This window comes from Salvelinus sp. IW2-2015, unplaced genomic scaffold, assembly GCF_002910315.2.
Source record: "Salvelinus sp. IW2-2015 unplaced genomic scaffold, ASM291031v2 Un_scaffold2963, whole genome shotgun sequence".
In the NCBI taxonomy this organism is placed as follows: Eukaryota; Metazoa; Chordata; class Actinopteri; order Salmoniformes; family Salmonidae; genus Salvelinus; species Salvelinus sp. IW2-2015.
Genome location: NW_019944258.1, coordinates 35072 through 43051, shown reverse-complemented (window position 1 = coordinate 43051; position 7980 = coordinate 35072). Strand labels below are relative to the sequence as shown.

At 43.4% G+C, this 7980-nt stretch overlaps 2 pseudogenes; both read left to right on the top strand.

Annotated features, from left to right (window-relative positions):
• Positions 1–2240: 2240 nt before the first annotated feature.
• Positions 2241–7980, top strand: part of LOC112075057 (zinc finger protein 239-like) — a 22789-nt pseudogene continuing 17049 nt past the window's right edge.
• LOC139025615 (zinc finger protein 664-like) overlaps positions 2923–7980 on the top strand; it is a 20122-nt pseudogene continuing 15064 nt past the window's right edge.

Sequence of the window (7980 nt, the reverse complement as noted above, 5' to 3'; positions counted from 1 at the left end):
GTCAGAAAAAAAAGCTAGCTAGCTGATGGATGCAAACAATGTTCTTCCCCAAATACGTAGCAAAACGACAATCTGTTTCAGTAGCTATAGTTAGTTAGCTAACKATATAGCTAGGTGTCATCATCTAAAATAACCCTCATTTATAAGACAGTTTTTATYTGATTAATGGTCGGACCCATCTATGTGAAGCTAGCCACAATAAGCATTAGCCACAATAGTGGACTTTGCGGTTAGCCTTCAAAATAAAAGTATATAATTGACAGTGAATCAAATGAATACAAATAGTGGAATTATGCCATAAGTGAATAGATCATGCTAAACGAGGTTGGAATGTTGTTTATATAAAWTCAACAAAAGACAATTTGTTAATTTGACAAAAATCTGTTTTTAATCACACTGGATGTATTAGACTTTAGAATTGCATTGTGGGGCATTCTTATTTCACTGTACAGCCTTACCTATGAATTGTGGTTCAATGACATGGTGTATCAGTCAACTCAGTGACACCCAGAGAACATTAGTGTCTTAGCTCTTATTGCGGGACTCAAACAACTGAATTGAGCCACATTTATTGTCAACCTATGTGTATTGGAACTCTATTCCATAGGAAAAACAATGCAACGTGGATGTTGGAGTCTGAGAAAAAAAGTATTTGGATACTGAGTCGACTGATACCTCATTTCATTGATCCGCAATCCAACCTTGTTTAACATTATCTAGTCTAAATATGGCATGATTCCACCAATTGTAACCTTCTGCGTCACTTTCAACGAGGGACTTTTATCTTGAAGGCAAACCGCAAATTCCACTGTTGTGGCTAGCTTCACAACACGTAACCCCGCTTGTTTCTTTTTCATGAACTGAAGTTCAATTTCAATGGCCTTGCAGAAGCACCCACAGATCATCACTGATCCTCCACAACATTCCACAGTGGGTGCGAGACACTGGCTTTTAGGCCTCTCCAGGTCTCACACCCACTGTGAAATTTGGTGGAGGATCGGGGATGATCTGGGGGTGCTTCAGCAAGGCTGGAATCGGGCAGATTTGTCTTTGTGAAGGACATATGAATCAAGCCACGTACAAGGTTGTCCTGGAAGAAAACTTGTTTCCTTCTTCTCTGACAATGTTCCCCAACTCTGAGGATTGTTTTTTTTCCAGCAGGACAATGCTCCATGCCACACAGCCAGGTCAATCAAGGTGTGGATGGAGGACCACCAGATCAAGACCCTGTCATGGCCAGCCCAATCTCCAGACCTGAACCCCATTGAAAACCTCTGGAATGTGATCAAGAGGAAGATGGATGGTCACACGCCATCAACAAGCCGAGCTGCTTTGAATTTTTACGCCAGGAGTGGCATAAAGTCACCCAACATCAATGTGAAAGACTGGTGGAGAGCATGCAAGACGCATGTAAGCTGTGATTGAAATATCAGGGTTATTCCACCAAATATTGAATTCCAAACTCTTCCTAAGTGAACATTAGTATTGTGTTGTTTAAAAATGTATATGAACTTATTTTCTTTGCATTATTCGAGGTCTGACAACACTGCGTCTTTTTTGTTATTTGACCAGTTGTCATTTTCTGCAAATAAATGCTCTAAATGAGAATATTTTTATTTGGAATTTGGGAGAAATGTTGTCAGTAGTTTATAGAATAAAACAAAAAATGTTCATTTTACCCAAACATACCTATAAATAGTAAACCAGAGAAACTGATAATTTTGCAGTGGCCTCTTAATTTTTTTACCTTGAGCTGTATGTATTGTTACACCATGAAGGAGCAGTATAGACTAGTCTGTTCATTATATACATCTACATTATGTATTGTTACACCATGAAGGAGCAGTATAGACCTAGCTGTTCATTATATACATCTACATGATGTATTGTTACACCATGCAGGAGCAGTATAGACCTAGTCTGTTCATTATATACATCTACATGATGTATTGTTACACCATGCAGGAGCAGTATAGACCTAGTCTGTTCATTAATATACAATCCTTACATGATGTATTGTTACACCATGCAGGAGCAGTAGGCTGTTTACAAAGGCAGACCATTTCAGATATTTTTGTGGGGACCTAACAGATCAGCTGTGAAAAATATCTAATGTTAAAATATTACATGTGATTGGTCAAAAGACCAACATGAAAAATTAAATAAATATTTCCTTAAACTGCATTACCCGTCCCACTCCAGTCAGCAGATGGCGATATTCGTTTTACAGGCGATGCTGCCAGAGTGTGACGTGGCATTAAATCTAGTGGACGGGACGCTTCTTCAACAACAGCTAATCAGCCACCTCGGTATCTTGCTAGCCAACATAGCCGAAACATTGGAGCTCTTTAGACGTTTTCATTGTGTTTTAAACACACGTCTGTCGTATCTACTAGTTAACCAATTCCCCCCCGTATTTACGTTGTTAGTCAGCTAACTTAGCACAGGGCTAGTCGCTTATGCTAACTAGCTAGCTAAAATCCCTGACCATGAGCTCACCAAGGTACTCCCCGCCTGCTAAAGAAGAGGATGTCTGCTGGACCGAGAAACAGGGTCTGTGGCTTAATGTTGTCGTGAAAGAAGAAGAGGAAGAGAAGGATGTCACAGTGAAAGGCAACGAAGAAGCTTCCAGAGTGAAAGAGGACGAGACTGGAGATCTGATTAACACCAGTGAGTACTATTTTAAAAACAGGAGCAAAACCTTGTCAAACAACAACAAAATGGCCGCCATGACACTTAAAAAAAACATTGTAGTCATTTATTTAGCCGACGCTCTTATCCAGAACGACTGACAGGAGCAATTATGGTTAAGTGACTTGCTCAAGAGCACATCGACAGATGTCGCACCTAGTTGGCTCAGGGATTCGAACCAGCGACGTTTCAGTTACTGGCCCAAAGCTTGTTTTGGTAAACAGCTAAGGGATGGGGGCTGGAGACACCGGTATGTATGTAACCACTCTCAAATTCTATGTTTTATTTCACCTTTATTTAACCAGGTAAGCTAGTTGAGAACAAGTTCTCATTTACAACTGTAACCTGACCAAGATAAAGCAAAGCAGTGCGACAGAAACAACACAGTTACACATGGAATAAACAAGCGTACAGTCAATAACACGATAGGGGGAAAAAAAGAAAGTCTATATACAGTGTGTGTAAATGGCATGAGGAGGTAAGGCCATAGTAGCAAAGTAATTACAATTTAGCAGATTAACACTGGAGTGATAGATGAGCAGATGATGGTGTGTAAGTAGTGATACTGGTGTGCAAAAGACCAGTAAAGTAAATAAAAACAATATGGGGATGAGGTAGGTAGATTGGGTTAGGGTTCCTCGAGGACTCCAATCAAGTTGTACAAACATCTCAAGGATGATCAATGGAAACACGATGCACTTGAACTCAATTGACCATTTTCATAGCAAAAGGTCTGAATACTTATGTAAATAAGGTATTTCTGTATTTGATTTAAAAATAATAATTTACATAAAAATCTAAAACCATTTTCACTTTGTCATTATGGATATTTAACCAGGCAAGTCAGTTAAAAACAAATTCTTATTTACAATGACTGCCTAGGAACAGTGGGTTAACTGCCTTGTTCAGGGGCAGAAGGACAGATTTTTACCTTATCAGTTCGGTGTTTCAATCTAGCAACCTTTCGGTTACTGGCACAATGCTCTAAACACTAGGGTACCTGCCGCCCCTGATTGATGGAAAAACGTTAATTAAATTCAGTTTAGAATAAGCCTGTAACATAACAAAATGTGGAAAAAGTCAAGGTCTAAATACTTCCCGAATGCCCTGAATTATAAAGTTAATTTCTCAGAACATTAAGAAAAATGTCCATTTAAAAACAACAAATAACATTCAAATAATAAAAACAACAAATAACATTCAAAAAACATACATTCGGTTCTCAGGGTCATCAACTTTCTCTACCCTGTATCTTGTTAAGTGTTCAGGTGTGTTGGCCACGCCCAATAATTGGTCACACCTGATCTTAATGAGTGCTTGTTTCCTTGGAAATGGGGTCTGATTGGATAGACAAAAAATGTTACAGCTTTGAATGAGTTTTAAAATAATACAAATGTAAAACGTTGTGTTCTAGCTCCACCCTGGTGGCGCAGTGGACTAATTCTATGGATGGAGAACAGGAGATCATAGGTTCGAATCTCACTAGAAAATAGATGTGACAGTTGCCTGCTATTTTCCGACTATCTCCTGTGGTTTATTTTATTTTTATTTTTTTAAACGTAATGACATCACACCTAAAATAAAATGCATTTTCGTAAAAACACGGTGTCTCATGAGAATGTAGAGGTTGAAGTGTTTCCAATACCCATTTAGGCAAATCGTTCATTAATACATTTGCGACAGCCTGTATGCCCTCCCAGCTATCGGTTTCATGTCTCAGGTAGCCTGTGTGCCCTCCCAGCTATCGGTTTCATGTCTCAGCCCAGCCTGTATGCCCTCCCACCTAAATCTGTTTTCATGTCTCAGGCTAAGCCTGTGTGCCCCTCCAGCTATCGGTTTCAGTTCTCAGCCCATGCCTGTAGGTGCCTTTTCCCAGCTCATCGTTTCATGTCTCAGCCCAGCCTGTAGGCCCTTCCCAGCTATCTGTTTCTGTCCTCAGTCCAGCTTGTTATGCCCCTCCCAGCTGATCGGTTCCATGTTCTCAGCCTCACTTATCTGCCCTCGCCAGCTGATCCGTTTCATGTCTCAGGTAGCCTGTATTCCCTCCCACCTATCTGTTTCATGTCTCAGCCCAGCCTGTATGCCCTCCCAGCTATCTGTTTCATGTCTCAGCCCAGCCTGTATGCCCTCCCAGCTATCGGTTTCATGTCTCAGCCAGCCTGTGTGCCCTCCCAGCTATCGGTTTCAATGTCTCAGCCCAGCCTGTGTGCCCTCCCAGCTATCGTTTCATGTCTCAGCCCAGCCTGTAGGCCCTCCCAGCTATCGGTTTCATGTCTCAGCCCAGCCTGTATGCCCTCCCAGCTATCTGTTTCATGTCTCAGCCCAGTCTGTATCCCTCCCAGCTATCTGTTTCATGTCTCAGCCCAGCCTGTAGGCCCTCCCAGCTATCGTTTCATGTCTCAGCCCAGCCTGTATGCCCTCCCAGCTATCGGTTTCATGTCTCAGCCCAGCCTGTAGCCCTCCCAGCTATCGTTTTCATGTCTCAGCCCAGCCTGTAGGCCCTCCAGCTATCGGTTTCATGTCTTCAGCCAGCCTGTAGCCCTCCCAGCTATCGGTTTCATGTCTCAGCCTCAGCCTGTATGCCCTCCCAGCTATCGGTTTCATGTCTCAGGTAGCCTGTATGCCCTCCCAGCTATCGGTTTCATGTCTCAGCCGCCTGTATGCCCTCCCAGCTATCGGTTTCATGTTCTAGGTAGCCTGTATGCCCTCCCAGCTATCGGTTTCATGTCTCAGCCCAGCCTGTATGCCCTCCCAGCTATCGTTTCATGTCTCAGCCCCAGCCTGTAGGCCCTCCCAGCTATCGGTTTCATGTCTCAGTCCAGCCTGTATCCCTCCCAGCTATCGGTTTCATGTCCTCAGCCCAGCCTGTATGCCCTCCAGCTATCGGTTTTCATGTCCCTCAGTCCCAGCCTGTAATGCCCTCCCAGCTATCTGTTCCTATGTCTCACGGAGCCTGTAGGCCCTCCACCTATCGGTTTCATAGTCTCAGGTAGCCTGTATTCCCCTCCCAGCTAATCGTATTCATGTCTGCAACCCAGCCTGTATGCCCTCCCAGCCTATCGTTTTCATGTCTCAGTCCAGCCTGTGGGTGCCCTGCCAGCTATCGGTTTCATGTCTCAGTAGTCCAGCCTGTATGCCCTCCCAGCTACGGTTTCAGTCTCAGTCCCAGCCTGTATGCCCTCCCAGCTATCGTTTCATGTCTCAGTCCAGCTGTATGCCTCCCAGCTATCGGTTTCATGTCTCAGGTAGCCTGTATCCCTCCCACTATCTGTTTCATGTCTCAGGTAGCCTGTATTCCCTCCCACCTATCTGTTTCATGTCTCAGCCCAGCCTGTATGCCCTCCCAGCTATCGGTTTCATGTCTCAGAGCCTGTATGCCCTCCCAGCTATCGGTTTCATGTCTCAGCCAGCCTGTGTGCCCTCCCAGCTATCGGTTCATGTCTCAGCCCAGCCTGTGTGCCCTCCCAGCTATCGGTTTCATGTCTCAGCCCAGCCTGTATGCCCTCCCACTATCGTTTCATGTCTCAGCCCTATGTTCATGTCTCAGCCCAGCTGTATGCCCTCCCAGCTATCTGTTTCATGTCTCAGCCCAGCCTGTAGCCCTCCCAGCTATCGTTTCATGTCTCAGCCCAGCCTGTATGCCCTCCCAGCTATCGGTTTCATGTCTCAGCCCAGCCTGTAGGCCCTCCCAGCTATCGGTTTCATGTCTCAGCCCAGCCTGTAGGCCCTCCCAGCTATCGGTTTCATGTCTCAGAGCCTGTATGCCTCCCAGCTATCGGTTTCATGTCTCAGCCCAGCCTGTATGCCCTCCCAGCTATCTGTTTCATGTCTCAGGTAGCCTGTAGGCCCTCCCACCTATCGGTTTCATGTCTGAGGTAGCCTGTATGCCCTCCCAGCTATCGGTTTCATGTCTCAGCCCAGCCTGTATGAAGACTTACAGAAAACGTTTGACCTCTGTCATTGCCAACAAAGGGTATATAACAAAGTATTGAGAAACTTTTGTTATTGACCAAATACTTATTTTCCACCATAATTTGCAAATAAATTCAGTAAAAATCCTACAATGTGATTTTCTGGATTTTTTTTTCCCTCATTTGTCTATAGTTGAAGTGTACCTATCATAAAAAGATGAGAGAGGCCTGTAATTTTCAAGTGGGAGAACTTGCACAATTGGTGGCTGACTAAATACTTTTTTGCTCCACTGTATATCATACCCCCAAGACATGTTAACCTCTCACCATTACAATAACAGGAGAGGTTAGCATTATATATATCATACCCCCAAGACATGCTAACCTCTCAYCATTACAATAACAGGGGAGGTTAGCATTATATATAATCCCCCCCAAGACATGCTAACCTCTCACCATTACAATAACAGGAGAGGTTGGCATTTGGTATTATCACTTTAACACTACAGCCACTCTGTGATGACGCACTCTGCTGTTCAACATTTACATTTCAGCCATTTAGCAGACAGTCTTATCCAGAGAGACTTACGGTACTGAGTCATTTAGCAGACACTCTTATCCAGAGAGACTTACAGTAGTGAGTCATTTAGCAGACTCTCTTATCCAGAGCCACTTACAGTACTGAGTCATTTAGCAGACGCTCTTATCCAGAGAGACTTACAGTAGTGAGTCATTTAGCAGACTCTCTTATCCAGAGACTTACAGTACTGAGTCATTTAGCAGACGCTCTTATCCAGAGAGACTTACAGTAGTGAGTCATTTAGCAGACGCCCAAAGTTGTGGCAAAATGGCTTAAGAACAACAAAGTCAAGGTATTGGAGGGAGGAGGAGCAGTTCCCTTTACTGCTCCGTAACCAAGCACCAGGGTCTTGAAGATTAATCATTTTATTGAGGGATCTAGTTTAGATTAAACCTTGTAGAAAGACAGTTTTATCATGTAGAGCAGTTATTCCCCCAGGGGTACGCCAAATTAAAAATGTGATTCACATTTTTATATATATCTTCACATTTTCAAACAGTATTTTTTTATCGCCTTAGTAGTCTCGTTTCACTACCAAAAATAAAATTAAACCATCTAGTGTTCAGCGAAATAACAACACAATGTCAAATACAGGTAGCCTAATCAAATACTTAACATCCAATCATTTTAACCGTTACTTTCTCGCGGGAATTCCACTAACGGTCCAAATGTAGCCAAACGTAGCTGCTGCTCATTCCGTTTGCTCAAAAATTGAGAAATGGTTCAAGTAAGGCCCTCGTCCATAGAGACACAAACCAGCTCGACTGGTAGTACTGCTACTACCAGCAGTACTACACC